This window comes from Sinohyriopsis cumingii, chromosome 9, assembly GCF_028554795.1.
Source record: "Sinohyriopsis cumingii isolate HCF-2022 chromosome 9, ASM2855479v2, whole genome shotgun sequence".
NCBI lineage: Eukaryota > Metazoa > Mollusca > Bivalvia > Unionida > Unionidae > Sinohyriopsis > Sinohyriopsis cumingii.
The window spans coordinates 117020294-117038220 of NC_142969.1; the positions used below are offsets into that span (position 1 = coordinate 117020294).

Here is a 17927-nt window from a genome sequence, read left to right on the forward strand (position 1 = left end):
GTTATAGTTTTCTGTCTCTAGAGGCACTGCAACTTCGAATAATTGGTACTCTGAAACATTGCTGAAAAATACCATGGAAAGTATACACATACCTTTATAACAACTTGGAGTTCATTTAGGTTACTTGGTGTAAGTTCAAGTTCAAGCTTTACATCCAACTCAAATTCTTGTTTTCTCTCACTCCACAGATTTTCACGTACTTTTATTCCAGAGAGAGAGAGAGAGTCACCATTGTTCATGCCAGACGGGACTTCGATCAAATTGTGTAACATGATCTATTTATTTAGAAAACGAGGATTATTAATATCAAGTGTTTTATTTTATTAATGATTAATGAGAGGAAATTCATCACTGATCTAGTGAGTACAGAAGCGATAATCTACTTTTGAAATAAATACATGCGTATTGAATCGCTGCGAATCATCAAATGGCTTTTGTACCAACACTTCAAATGCCATGTTACCAACGACCTAAGCTGTAATAGGCACCGGATTCCCCTGAGAAGTTCTAAAGAAACAAAACGGGAATAAAAACCAGCAGCACATCATGAAATGACGTAAAAGAAAGGCAACAGCGCGGAGGAAACATCAATGTTTCTCCACTTTTCTGCCAAAGGTAAGGTCTTCTTCGAAGGACTATTAAGAACATACACAGATATACATGCATAAATGTTAAACTCTGTCCAGTCACTCAAAATGTTGTCCATCGAGTCAGATCAGTGATGAAATACAATGAAAGTGGCCACAAAGAGAAATATTGGATACTGCAGATGCAAACATATCGTAAATTTAACGTAATTCATAGTCCAAACGTGTTCTGTTTAACCAACCGCGTGTTAGTTCTTTTCTGTCAACGTGGTAGTCACGTGATACAACACAACTCAGAAAGTAGGTCTCGGAATAAATATGGAGAATTTTGTGCTCTTTCGTTTTTGTATTTGTATTACAACCAGTATATGACTTTCATTTAATATTCTTTCTACAATATTTGAAAATAACGGTTGTGAGATTATGTGTGCTAGTGCGACTAGCAATCGAAATCGCTAGTACCAGCTCAAATTTCATCAAGGCATTAGTTTTATCGTATTTCAGCAGATTAAAGACACAACGATTTTAATACTCGCAATTTCTGAGAAAATAAACAAGTTTCATATAGATTTTATGCAGGTATAACTCGATTTAAAAACTTTTAAGTTTGCTAGCCCATCCGCTAAGCGGCTGTTTTAATGCCACCATATTCTAGTCTTGTGATGCTAGACTGGTTTTCATACCTTCCAATATAGGAAAAGATACGGATATCGAACTGTCTGTGAAACAAAAAGTCTACTAGACGAATCTAATCCACTGTGCATTTGGATTGTCTCAACAAATATAATTATGGCTAGCTACGATGTCGTAGCCTAAACTTGATTTGTTGTGGTTACGAGGTAGGAGTTGGGGTACTGATATTAGAACTAATTTATGGTAAGCACCCAAATGATCCATACTGCAACCTACTGATATTCTGGTTAGGACTCGAAAAATGTAACTCACGATCAGTTCAGTTACGACTCAATTAAATAATCGTTTCGGGCGTCAAGTTATTGAGTGAAATTCCCGGGTTTTTGCCGACTTTCGTCAATATTTGCAAAATTACAAGGACTTTTCACGGTCGGGAAAAAATTATCATTTCTCCCGACTTTTTCCCGATTTCCCGGTAGCGTGGGAACCCTGCTGACTGTAGCGTTTATTCTGGGGAACTCAAACTCATTAAAGCAGAAACTCTGAGATCTAGGTCTGAGTAACCTAAACAGTTTTATATAATTATTTTTAAGATTTTCAGCAATCTGGGTATTCGATAAGTCTCCAGCCTATAATTGTCTTTTTTCGAAAGTCTTTGTTACACTTCAACCAAAAAACACACCTGAAAGTCATTTCGCAACACTCTTTTTATTTAAAACCAAAGGCTTAAATGGAGAGCCCACAGTAACACGTTATTATGCTTAATGCCAACGGAAAATCAATCCTACTCAGTTACGAATCAACAGAACCCACACAAATTAAATAAGAGTCATTCTGTCATCATTTTGTACACATATACATTTTGTTGCATTATATACAACAATGTTTGGTCTGGCAATATGTTTTTTGCTAAACAATACTTTGTTCGTTAAATTAATTGTACAAACAAAAACAAAGTAGAAAGCATTTAGTTAAGCTATATTTTGTATGGTAATTAACTGTATGAAAACAGCCAAAAAACGTAATTTGAAATTTGGAACTGTATATTATCTTCCAATTCTTGTTACTCATAACAAATTCTGTAAAGATACTATTGTGCCTTGTAGACCTGTAAAGATACTATTGTGCGTTGTAGACCTGTTGTTGTTGTTGTTGTTGTGGGGTTTAACGCCATTTTTCAGCACACGATAGGCTATGCATGGCGGCCAGTATTAATGGTGGAGGAAGAACCCGGGAAAACTCCGGGAAGAACCACCGACGCACGAGAAGCTACTGGCATGCTTTCTCACATATCCACATTTGCCAAATCCTGGACTCGAACCCACGCAGACAGAGGTGAGATGGCAGTGATCCGTAACGGAGAGCGCTTTAGACCACTCGGCCACTCGGGGCCCCCTTGTAGACCTGTAAAGATACTATTGTGCGTTGTAGACCTGTAAAGCGTAACTTTATTGATGTCATGTCGGTTTTGTGCCAGCTGCAAGCATCGTACCTATTGTTCTGACTGTAATTTGCCTCATTATTTTAAGGTTTCTGTGTCCTTCTGGTCACTACACCATGTACTCTTGCCATATGACTTCAGATAAGCAAAACCTACACATTCTTATTAATTCTAACTGATATGAGTATCTCAATTACATCATTGTAATTACAAATATCAATAATAGAGGTATAAATAGCTATTCAAATGCCACAAGAAACAATTTAATTTTTTTTTCTACTTTTCAAAATGTCACTAAAACTCGGCCAAGTAAACACGTAGTCGAAAAGTTCAGGTTACACCCCCCCCACATCAGTGACTACGGTATCAAAAGATGGACACTATTGTGTGAAGACACATATGCATGTACATTTATAGGGTTGGAGTCATAATTGTTTTGAAATATTTTCGATTCATTGTCCGGTGAAGTTTCAGAAACAATACCAAAAAATTATATTATTTAAATGGAAGTTGATTAAATATATTTTACCTATTTTTAATTAAAATAGTGCAACTGAGGTACCTTTATCAGTTAAAACTAATTACAATGTATCGTTTCCACTATGCTCGTCGATAGTCATACAGTCCGAATGCATGGTGTAATGACCATGAATGGCAAACAGTAGCTAATATGATTTTTTTAATACTTGTCTGGGTTTGAGTCTTCAAGCCCCTACGATTTTACCAACGCAGCCAACGCGAGAATAACGCATACGATACACGGGTACGGTACGCATGACCGCCCTCTCCGAGAGCGCCACCGAGATTGCTCTGCGACAGCCCCGTTACAGTGCTGATTAGCTGTGGAATTCCGAGAACAACTTCTCAAGCTTGAGTTCTTTTGCGCCCATAATTCTCAAAGATGGACAGAAGTTCTTTTTCTTCTTCAGATTAAGGTCCACACCACTCAATTCAACATCGCCAATATCAAACCTACTCAAATTGTTGCTGGTGGACGTGCTAATTTAATAATCTGAGACACAGAAATTGTCGTACTAGATGCCAGCTTCCATTATTGATAAACGTGTGATCGGCCAAGTATGCGATCTCTAACATTGCCAAAACGAGGCATGTACACTAAAACCGTTAAAAAGAGTCAGTTACAGAAAGAGTCATTGCACTACAAAAAAAGTAGACAATGGAAGGCAATTTAAAATGAGGTCGGCTTCTCAATGGCAAATTTAGGAGGATCACATCAAGCGTTTTTATTTTTTAAAATAATTTTGTTTTTCTAACGCTATTAAGCTTATATATTTTTTCTCTCATGAATAAGTCTGAAACTGTGGCCTAGTATGTTAGGGTGGTACACTGCAGAGACAATCCAGATTCCAATCAAGCTCGCGGAAAACTGTATTTTCTGTTTAATTCTTGAGGAAACGTCGATCTTGGGCTGGGTTGCACATGAAATATGAAAGTAAAAGTTGATGATGTGCTACCAGAGTCGATTAAAACAATAAAATCTCACGTGGGTACTTTACCAGTGGCGCCCTTGTGATCTTGAACCGCAAAAACAACATGTATTCGAGGATGATATCGACAAAGGTTTTACAAAGATCCTCGAGAAGTTTGCTGATTACAGCCGAAGAAATATAGGATGGAATTTCTACAGCTGTACGGAACTTAATGCTAAGGTTTCCCGTACAAGCCTTACCTCGGATCCAGTTATAATCCAATGTCAGCTTCTATTCTACGACCGATAGTGATAAAGGTAAAAACCAGGAAAACCGATGTTTCGAATGGACGATCGTGTCCGCTCTGCATGGCGCACACGATACAGACTAGCCTCGTAAATACAAACAGCACATGGGTGAATTAGTATTGCAACTCGAATTCCCTGTACTAGATAATTACATCGGCAAGTTTGAAGGACACAAACCTGATGTTGTCGTTGATGTATTTGCTTGCAACTGTGTTTTTCAGCCGATTATCCCCCCCCCCCCCACCAAACGATTTATTTAGGTGGCACCATGAAGCGTTCATGTCGACGTTGGATGCACGAATTCAGCACATAACAGTTGCTTGACAACCATCCGAGGGAGTCGGCGTATGATTATTCTGGAACCTGGCAAAAACATTTTGAAATTTATCGAGGTGCAAGGGAAAATTAAAGTTCCATGCGTGATTTACGGAGATTTTGAATGTCTGAACTTCCTGACTCCACCGCAGTTCAATCAAATACGTCGAAAATTTTTGAATCCCATTTTACATTTTAGGCCAGTGAGATGGAGCAATTGATCCGCCAATATTGAACATGGAAAGGACTCGGTTGAGATGTTTATCAAGCCGCTTAAGGTTAAAGCGGAATGGATTGAAATACTATAGCTCACCGATGAAAACGTTCGCTATCACAGTCACATGACTGCCACGTGCCGATGAGCCGCACACAATCTTCAGCTACGAATTTACTCATCACGAATTTGAATTCAGGCTATGCTTTTTTTTAACTGCACGGGTATGATGACCTACCGATTATAAAAAATCACAACAGCATCAAACGCGGTAACAACTGTTATTCCCAATAAAAATATATGACGTTTCTGTTTGGGCAGCTGCATTACATTCACTCGATTAAGTTCCTAAATTCCAATCCGGATAAACATGTTAGCATCACAACAGGATGCGACGATTGCTTTACGGTCACTTGTCGCTACGGCGGTGTTTCTCCCGATGGAACGTAAATTTCCTTTTTCAGTTTACTCACCAGAAAGGAATTTACCTCTACGAGTAAATGACAATCTGATTAAAATCAGGTCTCTACTGTCCTACGTGAAGATCTGATAGCAACCGTTCTGGGGTAATGTTCTTGCAAACTTTGAATTAGCCCATAGAAATGCAATTTTCAAAATTTAAAAGTGAATCATAACGTTCTACACACACTGATGCTCTTCAGCACAATATTTGAGTCTCCCAAAAGCGAAGATAAACGATTTCACTGGACTGGCTGATAACATTAGCAATTGTGGTACTAACAGAGTGGCTGTTCTCGAGCCAGTGTCTGCTCGTCAGTGGCGAGTTCGCCGAAATCACTAAGCTGGATCCAAATTAGTGCCATAACCTAAACTGTGTTTCACACCTAAGAAACATGCAGTTGTGACTGAACATTGTAAATCAACTTGGATTTCGATTGCGTTGCTAGTTCGCCGCGTGCTACGGTTTCATCAGAGTGTGTGGATGGTTCCTTATATCCAGATTAATACGAATGAGTTTGAGAAAGACTTTTTAAGCTCATGAACAATGCCGTATTCGGGAAAACCATGGAGAATCTGCCAAAACGTCCGGGTCAGTAGTCAGGACAAACGTTGCATGTTGGTTACGAACCCTGCACTTGAGTCGCCAATGATATTCAATGGTACACTTTTTGGCGTACACGGCAAAAATCCTGGACAAATTTGACAACGATGACCACAGCTTAGCTGCAAAAAGGTATCCAACGAGGTGTCAGCGCAACAAGTCATGTGTTTGTGGCATTTTAAATCAAAGACACAGTGGACAACCAACTGAAAGTGCGGTGATATTTGCAAAAATGGCAGTGACTGAGGTCTCGTTGAGGTTAAAGGACCACAAAGACTCCATGGAAAACATTTCACTTCGACAACAATCAAGTCAAGCATGTGTATCACTGACTTAAAATAAATGATCTGGACCAGAACGTTGACACAGGCTTGCAGAGTTCTCAGAAAGACTTCACTACGTTGTATCAGATTTATTGCTTTCCTCTCGAGCATCTAGATCTGGTTAAGCAGTCCGTGGTAGACATGAACTTCAAAGTAACAGCCGCTAGTGACCGAGAGTACAGATGTATCGTCGTGATTCCGAGAAGGGTCATCGACACGCTAATGGAATATTTGCAACTGTTCGGTAACATTAAAGCTGTCGATGTCAGAGGTGACGCAAAGGTAAAAGAGCGACGGAATATTTCCATTTCTAAGGAAGATTCTAGCGTTATTGGCGGCTGCGGCTGAGCAATGGCCACGTTATGGGCTGTTTGAACTGCATCACACTAAAAAAGACGTTTGGAGGTGGAACCTTTTGGGGATCTATAAAATAGGAAAAGGTCTTCGATTACACGGAACGACAAAAAAAAAAAAAGAAAGATAACGACTGCCCGAGACCACTCAAAGCAGAAAAAGTCTTCCGTTGTGTCATCACCGTTAATGTCCACGGAAGCGAAACGTCTTACGTGTCCACTGATCAATTTTGATTTACTCGCGAAGAGAAAACCAATCAAGCACTTTCTATGTGTTCTCATGCCTTACGAACTTGCATCAATGATCCCCACACATGGGAAAGCAGCAATATCAACTTAGACTCGACAACAGGACACGGAACTCACTAGGTCTCGAACGCGGGACACCTCAACATCTTTTGTATTTTGATTCGTACGAGCTTGCACCACGACATAATAATGTTATTACTTATATATTTTACATGCTTTATTCAACGCTGCCGTTACAAACTCGAACCGAACCGATGATCCAGTATGATACATCTCACTGGTAGAGTGCTGTGTGCACTCGACCGTTCGCCGACTCCGCATGCGTTTGCCGATTTTTCATCATCGAAGATAGTCACTTAAAAACTAAGTTTAACGTGTACACAACGCCTATTGACATTTACGGAAACGCGAGCGTAGCGACCCGATTCAGCGCTGATATGGATCAGACCAGGTCTGTAACCAAAAGTGGATCTGAATGAGCTGATGAAACCGAGTTGTTGTTCACGTCAGCCCGGAGAAATTTGTGATTTTTCAAGACAAAATCGGAAAACTTAAAACCTCCAACGATAATTTTTTGAAGCCGAACGTCGTCACCATGCAAAATCTGGCTAAAAAACCCCAATGAAATCGGGTAAACCAGTGACTCTGGTACGTCCAATATTATGTCGACACAAATACAGAATCGAAAATTTGGATAAGAAATGAGCGAAGATTTTATCATGAATGGAAATCAAATTCGATGGATTAAAAAGCCGAACGATGATACTGATGATGCAACGAAACAATACGTGAATGTCAAAAGCGCCGAGGTACTTTCAAATCTATCCTCACCACCACGTGTACTGACTTCAAGCAGAATGTCAGAAGGAACATTAACCTGCGAAAAACGGGGGGAAAACTAACAACACAATGTTAACAAAAGCTCGACCTGTTTCGAAGGCTGATATCTCGAGGTACACATTCTGGATTGTATTTATTTTACTTATCCTGATTCCTGGTTAGTGGGGTGTAATGCCATTATTGATAAATGATAACGAGTATGTTAAACAATTAATAATACATACCGAATTATTCAGTATTAGTAGCAAGTCATTCACGTGTTAGAATCGTCAGACACCGGCGATAATGTTCAGATCTAAGAACTCAACGTCAATTCGGAAGGATACTTAACCGTGTGTTTAAGATTTATCATTACATATACGTGATGGATTTTGAACAACCACACGGCCAGGATGTTGCGGAATTTACCGTCCAGATGTTGGATGAGCTGCCGACGGATGAAAACATCGACGTCAATTATGCTCCATTCGTCGATCAGTATCTGCGTCAAAATGGCGTTGTCAGATAAGCATATAACCTCAATATAATCTACGCGAAAGATAGAAATCGAACGTTGGAATCACATTAAGGTACCAATATTAATCCAAGGTCAGCCTAGAATTATCGCAGACTATGCCGTTGGATGTGAATTCACACTGAGACAATTTCGACAACGAAGCACAATTCACCGACAAATCCACCACGATAAAATTCCTAGTCAGTTATATCGAACGAAAATTGTCTCGGGTACCAATTGAAAAACTCAGGCTGATCTTTATAAGGGTGCGCCTGTTCTTGTAACACTTGTTGGAGAAAACGCAATGTTAAAGCCACCAAGCAGGGGCGTAATTTGTGTAGTTCTAGGTAAACCTAAAATCATGCAAACAATCACTGAGACAAAATATTCCATGGGGAAATATTTGCTATAATTGCATGCCAGTTGTACCGGTGAAGGAAAACATTGCTTGGAAGCATGTGCATATCTTTCAGCTAAAGAAGATCAGCAGGTTTTAGCTATTATGGTTCACGATCACATTATTAACAGAAAAACTCCGTAGGACCTTCAAAGGTACAGATGCGAGAAAAGAAACTGATGTGGAACAACTGCTGAAAGACGAAATCAGCAAGAGAACTGCCATATTCGCAAAATACGAATGCGTGTCTGTTGTCGCGGATGAAATCTCTCGACTCACCACCGAGACCACCATTGGTCTGGACGTGAATTGAGTCGCTACGGCTGCAACAAACATAGGATTATCTGTCGGGATTATATCTATAGTAACTGGTGTCGCGGTCGTGCTGGCCTTACGGCTGCACAAGCAAGCGGACAATTATCGCCCAAGGTAGTCTTAGCATAATTGCAAAGCTGTACATGGTAATGGAATAGCGTTACTATGATTGAGTTCGAGAATGTGCTGACGTAAATGGAAACCTTCAGGCGTCTTCGCGCACAGATACGAAACCGCCGATAGTAACATCGTTCGGCCATTTTGTGGCAGGTCCTGAAATAACCTCGTAAGTAGTTCTAGGAATAAACATAAATTTTATGTCTTTGGGGGTTGGCCTCAGGCAAAGTCTACCGGATATTAGGACAGAGAAGGCCGAGATAGTTCTAACTGTAACTTTGTTTCCTCCCATCACATATTGTTCGATGTGAACGAAAGTAGTTCTGAATATAGTTCGCAGTGGCGACCATTACGTCCGAGGTTTACTTCTCGACATGGCGGAAAAGACCCAGGATCTTCCGACTGACGAAACAGCGAGGCAGACCCAAAACACGCAATGATTTGCTAGAGTTAAAAACCAAGGAAGCGACGGGGCTCTCCTGGAACAGTCACGGGGTATCACTCGGGTAGGGTAGTAGCGCGGATCAGATCGGTGCTTGTACGCGTCGGGCACTCGTACGCGCTTCACTCTCGTTTGCCGCGGGAGTATAATCGTTGGTGGGGTGGGGTTGGAGTAGAATGCTTGGAGCCAGATACGTAAAATTTTTACCAAACTCCAAGTTTTTATTAACGACTCAAATCAACTTAAAGAGAACAAAACACGACCTAGATTCCTAATACAAAGAGTTATTCATATTTTAAATCACTAAGCATTTGTGCAGCAGAATATCCGGATAATTCCTTATGTTAAAAAATTACAGAGGTTTTACGAAACTTATCCAAGCTACCATAAAGTCATACTGAACATTCTGACGTCTGCATTTAGACATTGGTTAAATATAATACTAATCACAATTACAAATAATTACTCTAGGGTGAATCATTTCCCGCAAATGAAAGCATATACTTCAAGATGCATAGAAAACATTGGACCACAAAAAGTCAAAAATATTAAATGACGAATAACAGTGCATAATCAGAAATGTGATCTTTAACTGGTGTGGATGGGTGGTGTGGAACTTGAAAGAGTCTAACCCTCTCGGTAGGCTCTCTGGCATGTGCTCTATGAAATTGAAATACCTTGTCTTCCAATTGTCAGATTATCTTCCCTCTACATGTACTATATTGTATTTTCCTGCTTCAAAAGGGCATACTGTCTCGAGGTAGCAAAAATGGTCGAATTCTACATTCGGTTATTCAAAAATTACATGACTGGCTAAGTGACCTTTAACCTATACAAAACAGAGTCAATGCTCATAACAAGAAAACATTATTAAAATAACTCATCAGTGTAACATATATTGAAGAAGAATTCCAACATAAGTATGTAGGTATTATAATGTCTGGTGACGGCGTTTGACACGCTCATATCAAGTATTTGTCTGAAAAGGCACGGGAGAAAGTTGATAGCACGGAAGGGTTTGAAAAAATATATATTTGATCGCATACCCCCCCCCCCCGGTCATGAGACTAGTAAAAGGGGCTACTAAGAGTGCGGCTCGGGCAAGTATTACACAAGAAAACCTGGAAAGGGGGGGGGGGGCTTGAAATTTCAATGTTATAGGCATAAATTAGTTCAGTTGTTTAAAATGTACCATGGCTTTGCTCTAAAGCATGTACACGATGTAAATCGACCACTTGATGTAAACAATGACACAGAACACCTATACTATTCGAGCGCCTTCGTGCAGAATCAAATTGTACCAAAATTAATTTTTGCCTCTGGTGCATTACAACCTAGGTTAACCATAGATCGGTATTACTGCTGTAATCAGTTAAGTCTTATGAACACACTGATATACCATAGTATACTTGAAAGGCTTGCTATTCGCCATGTGATGTGTGCGTGTTTAAAAGTGTTGAAATAAAGCAAACTGAAATACCAGCATTGTCGGGTATATCAAACTGTGATCAGTTCATGGCGCACATATAAATATGATTTCAACAGTTGTTACTGCTTCTATACTCTTTTGATCAGATATGAATTTCAATGTATTAATCGTTATCGACATAAGAAATTATCGAGAACACGGTACACCATTTCATCCAAATCCCCTCTGCTTTCCCTTTTACCTATACCAATATCTCGTGAATAAACGACTAAAATAAATTGAAATATGTGGAGAGAGAAAAAAAAAATTGAGCTGGATGAAACCCCTTGAACTTGAACTTGCAACAAGAAACCTACAAGAAAATCGTACGCCGTAATAGCACTTGCATACTTTTCTTTGGCATTTATCTACAGTGTTCACAATACCAATGATACAAAGTTGCACTATCTTGTCTTCTACTGTAAATTTCTTGGTTAGGAGGCACACAGATACTGTAGTCTATTTAATGCTTCGCTTTTCTTTTTTAAATAGCCTATATTATGGTTTTAAAAACAGATTATTTGTTTAATTATTAATGTCCAAAGGCCTCTATCCCCGTCTCTTTCTTTCTCACTGTGTTGGTCTGGCTGCAGACTAATCGACGAACAGAGAAATATAGGGACGAGCAATAATTAAAATAATCTTACGGTAAGTCTCCCCAAACCAACCCCCTTTTCTTAGTGTTCCGTTGGTCTGTTGTTTTGGGATTAACGCCATTTTTAAGCGCAAAATGGGATAGGGCGGTCAGAATAACTGGTTGAGGAATAACCCAGGAAAATCCCGGGAAGAACCACCGACCCACGCGAAACTATTAACAACTTTCTCACATATCCACATTAGACGAGTCTTAGATTCGAACCCATACCGGCAGAGGTGTGGCCTCTGCATATAAGTTTTTTTTTTTTCTCTCTCTCTCTCTCTCTCTCTCTCTCTGGACCATCGTTGCAAGCTATCAAATTGTGATAAGCATACACCATACGAATACTCATATAATTATAGATTCAAGAGTGGACTACTATTGTTTCTATACTCACAAGATCTGTGCTAAATTCTCTTGTAGTAAGGTAATAAAATAAGAAAATAACGACAAAAATATTCCTAACCGAATGTAATCTACATCAACTCAACGAACTAAACGTTTCACAATTGCATCCATCCACCAACTACAGGGGGCAAAATTCCGTGGAAACCGGAGAGAGAGAGAGAGAGAGAGAGAGAGACGATCATAAATTACCGACGTCCAAAAAGATTGTGAATAGCAGTAATAGCAGTAAAAGTAAATTTTTTTTAACGTACTCACTCAGCAGAAATGTGAAGAAAATCATCCACAGAAAATCATGACACATTTAGGATATCAACTTTCTGGAGCAGATAAACGGAAATATTTCACGGATGAAGTGGTAAATATTGTATTGTCATGACAATACAAAGTATTTCTACTTCCTTCGCTAAATATTTCCTTCCTGTCTACTAAAAATGTATCATATGTTATATATTTTCTAAATAAGAAAAGAAAGTAGCTACAAATGTGATGTCACCTTTCTCCCACTGACGCATTTCAATATCTTGTTATGAAATATACAATATGTCGCTTCTGTGTGATTACGGAAAGCTGACTCGTATGGAATTGACTTGTTATAATCAGAGCCTTTCTTCACAAGTAATCTGTCGGAGATGCTTTTCACCAAATTTAGCCATTTTTAAGGCTCAAGGATGAATTTACCATTATTAAATATTAGGAACATCTCGCTGATGATATTACTATCACACTTTAAACTAGAAATAAATGGAGTGATCATTTCAATGACACACGCTCAAGGTGACACTTGCAATTTAAGAACTAGAAAGGACATGTTTTAAGAGAAAAAAAAAAAAAAACGAAATAAAAAACCCCGAAGAAAAACAACAAACGCGCCCTAATTCTTTGACTAGGAACGAAACACTCCCAGACGCTACAAAAAATAAAAAGGGCGCAAAACGATCAAAAACGTTGCTTAAATAAAGTTTTCATTAGAATTAGTTGGCTGAAATTAAGCCCCGGAAACGCTTAAAACACAGACGCATCCGGATGCTTTTCCCCCTGGGGCCCCACCTTGGGCTCCACCCCACAGACCCCTCGCCAACTTGTTCATGCATTCACCCCACCCCCAACGATAATCTTAGATCTGCCCCTGGTGACCTTAAGAATATGGTTATGTACTGTCACCGGAACCTAGCTAGGTCTTGGTTCTCACTCAAGATATTTAACTATTCTATCACGTCTGGTTGGCTCAATAGGTTTTTATATCTCTTGTTTACAATATATTTGTGACAGAGTGATAACACGAAACCAAAATGTCTCCCTCCCTTGGATGGGTGGAGTGGCACGTAGTCATCAGTTCATAATCATAGTGCTATGTATCTGTTACCGTCGTTATAGCTGACTCAAGCCTGAAAATGAGATATTTTAATTATTTTCTAAACTAGACGAAACCGATCAATTAAAATTATTTTTCCAGAGCACCATGCGCTGCTATTACAATCATCCAATTCCTCTTTGGGGGGGGGGGGGGGGGGGGCGAGTGACCTAGTGGTCTAAAGCGCTCACCGTTACGGATCATTGCTCATTGCCATCTCACCTCTGTCTGCGTGGGTTCGAGTCTCAGGCTCGGCTAACGTTGTTACGTGAGAAAGCTTGCCAGTAGCTTCTCGTGGGTCGGTGGTTTTTCCCGGAGTTTCCCATGGTTCTTCCTCCACCAGTTATACTGGCCGAAATGTATAGCATATCCTGTGCTGAAAAATGGCGGTAAACCCTATAATAACAACAACAATTCCTCTTTGTAAAGACATATCTTAAAAATGCGAAAATGATCTGTATATGAATTATAAATGTCTCGTTTCCATAGCAACGTATGACGTGCCTAGCATGAGTATATGGTAGTCATGGAGATTCATATTTCACTCAGGGAAGAAAAAATAAATATTACCTGAAAGTAGTAATTTTTCCTATTAAGGTCACAAACTCTTCCTAACTCTTCCTAACAGCTACTACATATAGTACATTTGCATCAATGGTACTGTTCAGTTGCAATCATATTGCATAATGCATACCAAGGCCCAGCAACGTGGAATGAATTGCCCACTGAACGTAGACACAAAGACAGTGATCACGTTCAAGAGGGCTCTGAAAACTCACTTATTTCGACTGCTAGAACAAACTTAAAGACCTAATAATGTTTCCTACCTGAAATATTCTCAGCATGTTTTTTATTTTTTAATGTTTTTCTAATTTCATGGTGTTTGTTTTTGTAATAAGATTATTATACGTTTTTCATCTTATAGGTGTTGTTTAATGTTGTAAAGCGCTTACATCTTCTAAAGATTAGGCCAAATACAAAGTCATTATTATTATTATTATTATGTCCCAATGCAAATTGAATTTCATCGTCATATACTAACGCTACTATGGGTGTACTTGTGCATTTAAACGACGTCTCACACACGAAGATTTTGAGCAACCTGTGATCTTAGTGAGCACACCCTCTAAGATCTCAATCCCTCTTAAAGACTGTGATATGCACACCATCTAAGATCTAAACCACTCTAAAGTCTGTGATCTGCACAATCTCTGAGATCTAAACCACTCTAAAGCCTGTGATCTAAACCACTCTAAAGCCTGTGATCTAAACACCCTCTAACATCTAAACCACTCTAAAGCATGTGATCTGATCACCCGCTAAAATCTAAACCACTCGAAAACATGTGATCTGCACAATCTCTAAGATCTAAGCTACTCTAAAGCCTGTGATCTGATCACCCGCTAAGATCTAAACCACTCTAAAGCCTGTGATCTGCATACCCTATAAGATCTAAACCACTCTAAAGCCTGTGAAATAAACACCCTCTAAGATCTAAGCTACTCTAAAGCCTGTGATCTAAACACCCTCTAACATCTAAGCCACTCTAATGCATGTGATCTGATCACCCGCTAAGATCTAAACCACTAGAAAACATGTGATCTGCACAATCTCTTAAATCTCAACCACTCTAAAGCCTGTGATCTATACACCCTCTAAGATCCAAACCACTCTAAAGCCTGTGATCTGCATACCCTGTAAGATCTAAACCACTCTAAAGCCTGTGATGTAAACACCCTCTAAGATCTAAGCTACTCTAAAGCCTGTGATCTGATTACCGCCTATGATCTAATCCACTCTAAAGCCTGTGATCTGCACAATCTCTAAGATCCAAACTACTCTAAAGCCTGTGATCTGATAACCCTCTAAGATCTAAACCACTCTAAAGCCAGTGATCTAAACACCCTCTAAGATCTAAACCACTCTAAAGCTTGTGATCTGCTCAATCTCTAAGATCTAAACAACTCTAAAGCCTGTGATCTGACCACCCTCTAAGATCTAAACCACTCTAAAGCTTGTGATCTGCCCAATCTCTAAGATATAAACTAGTCTGAAGCTGTGATCTGCACACCATCTAAGATCTAAACTACTGAAAAGCCTGTGATCTAAAGACCCTCTAAGATCTAAACTACTCTAAAGCCTGTGATCTGCACAATCTCTAAGGCCTAAACTACTCTGAATCCTGTGATCTGCAGAACATCTAAAATCTAAACCACTCAAAACATGTGATCTATACACCCTTTAAGATCTAAATCACTCTAAAGCCTATATGCACACCCTGTAAGATCTAAACCACTCTAAAGCATGTGATCTGATTACTGCCTAAGATCTAACCCACTCTAAAGCCTGTGATCTAAAGACCCTCTAAGATAACTACTCTGAAACCTGTGATCTGATCACCCTCGAAGATTTAAACCACTCTAAAGCCTGTGATCTACATACCGTCTAATATCTAAACTACTCTAAAGCCTGAGATCTGCACACCCTCGAAGATCTAAACTACTCTAAAACCTGTGATCTAAACACCCTCTAAGATCTAAACTACTCTAAAACATGTGATCTGATCATCCTCTAAGATCTAAACCACTCTAAAGTCTGTGATTGATCTGCACAATCTCTAACAGCTAAACTACCTTAAAGTCTGTAATCTGCACACCCTCGAAGATCTAAACTACTATAAAACCTGTGATCTGCAAACCCTCGAAGATTTAAACTACTCTAAAGCCTGTGATCTTCACACCCTCTAAGATTAAACCTCTCTGAAGCTTGTGATCTGCACAACCTCTAAGACTTAAATCCATCTTAAGCAGGGGTGCACAGCCTTTCTCGGCCAGGGGCCACATTGCATTTTCTAAGACCACTTGAGGGCCGCAAACACTAATTTCTTTAATATAATTACTGTTCTCGGGCCAGATTTCTGTGTTATTTTAATTTGCTCTGAGGGCCGGACAGAACACGTTCGCGGGCCGGGGGTTGTGTACCCCTGCTCTAAAGCATGTGACCTGCACACCCTCTAAGATTAAACCCCTCTGAAGCCTGTGATCTGCACACCCTCTAAGATCTAAACCACTCTAAAGTCTGTGATCTGCACACCCTATAAGATTGAACACCCCTTAAGCTTGGGATCTGCACACCCTCTAAGATCTAAACCACTCTAACGTCTGTGATCTGCACATCCTCTAAGATATAAACTACTCTAAAGTATGTGATTTGCACATCCTCGAAGATTAATCCCCTCTAAAGCCTGTGATCTGCACACCCTCTAAGATCTAAACCCCTCTAAAGCTTGTGATCTGCAACCCCTAAAATTAAACCACTCTAAAGCCTGTGATCTGCACACCCTTTAAGATGAAAACCACTCTAAAGTCTGTGATCTTCACAACCTCCAAGATCTAAACCACTCCAATTCATCAAAGTTTGGAGCATTTTAAGTGTCGTTTCTTTGACGAAGTTGCGCTGCTAAACGGAATCAGTTACAAGACCGTCAAATTCTTAGAGCAAATATGAATAAGACTGAGGAAGCTATTACAGGAAATACGCGAAAGAACGAAAGAAAAAGGGAAGGAAGAAAGATAAAACTGTTTAATTTTACAGTTCATGCAAACTGAAATTGTTTATTAAAGACTGGAAATGGCAAGTGTATTTTTAAAAAGTGTACTTTCTATAAGTATTCACCGAAATAATTAACAGAACAAAATGAATTCGTGTTGCCCCATCTGATAAAATTAACCATGTTTTTCTTCTAATAATTCATCACACAAACAAACGAAAGGCGAGTGTCTGCTCGGAAGATGTTGCAGATTTTCCACAACAACTTTGGTAAGCGAAACATGTTATCATCTTAACAGTCTGACATGAAAATATGCAAAGACATTTGTCTTCTATAGAATTTTGAACTGTCTGCACCAACTTTTCTATTTTTTGGCCAATTTCATTTCATCTGACAGGATGTAATTTTGTCCAAATATCAGAGTGAAGCTTAGACCCAAACTTTTTATGAGTAAACGCACGTATCACTTCACTTTATGATAATATGTCATGGGTAACGGAAAGGGTGACATTACCGTTAACATCTAGTAACACATGCAACCGATGTGAATGAAATAAGAGAAAAGTTACGGCCACCGAAATTTACCAACTTTCGGTTGGGATAGTTTCCCGTCATATCGATACGATATATGCAGTGCGGCAGTTTATAGTGATGTCTAGCATTGGGGCAACCCCCCCCCCCCAAAAAAACCACCACTACACAACACAACAACAAAACAAACAAAAAACATCAAAAGCGTTCTGCATGATTCTTTCAGAAAACAAGAAAACAGTCGATGGTACCGTTAGCGCTTGAAAAGAAACGAGATCGCCACCTTAAAGAATGTGCCTAATATCCTAATGATACAAGCCTAGTTCTCACTTTCGCCGAATGAAAAATGACATGAAAATAACCGGTGTAAACGTAAAGGTCAATTGTAGCAAGCCACAGTCTGTGTTGGATTAAAAAAATATTTTATACACCTCATTCCCAATCAAGTCTTAAACTTTC

The 17927-nt window shown here is 39.4% G+C and overlaps 1 protein-coding gene across 6 annotated transcripts in view; it reads right to left on the minus strand.

Annotated features, from left to right (window-relative positions):
* LOC149792528 (alpha-1,3-mannosyl-glycoprotein 4-beta-N-acetylglucosaminyltransferase C-like) overlaps window positions 1-17927 on the minus strand; it is a 78317-nt gene that overhangs the window by 27189 nt on the left and 33201 nt on the right. The gene's annotated exons all lie outside the window — the stretch shown is intronic.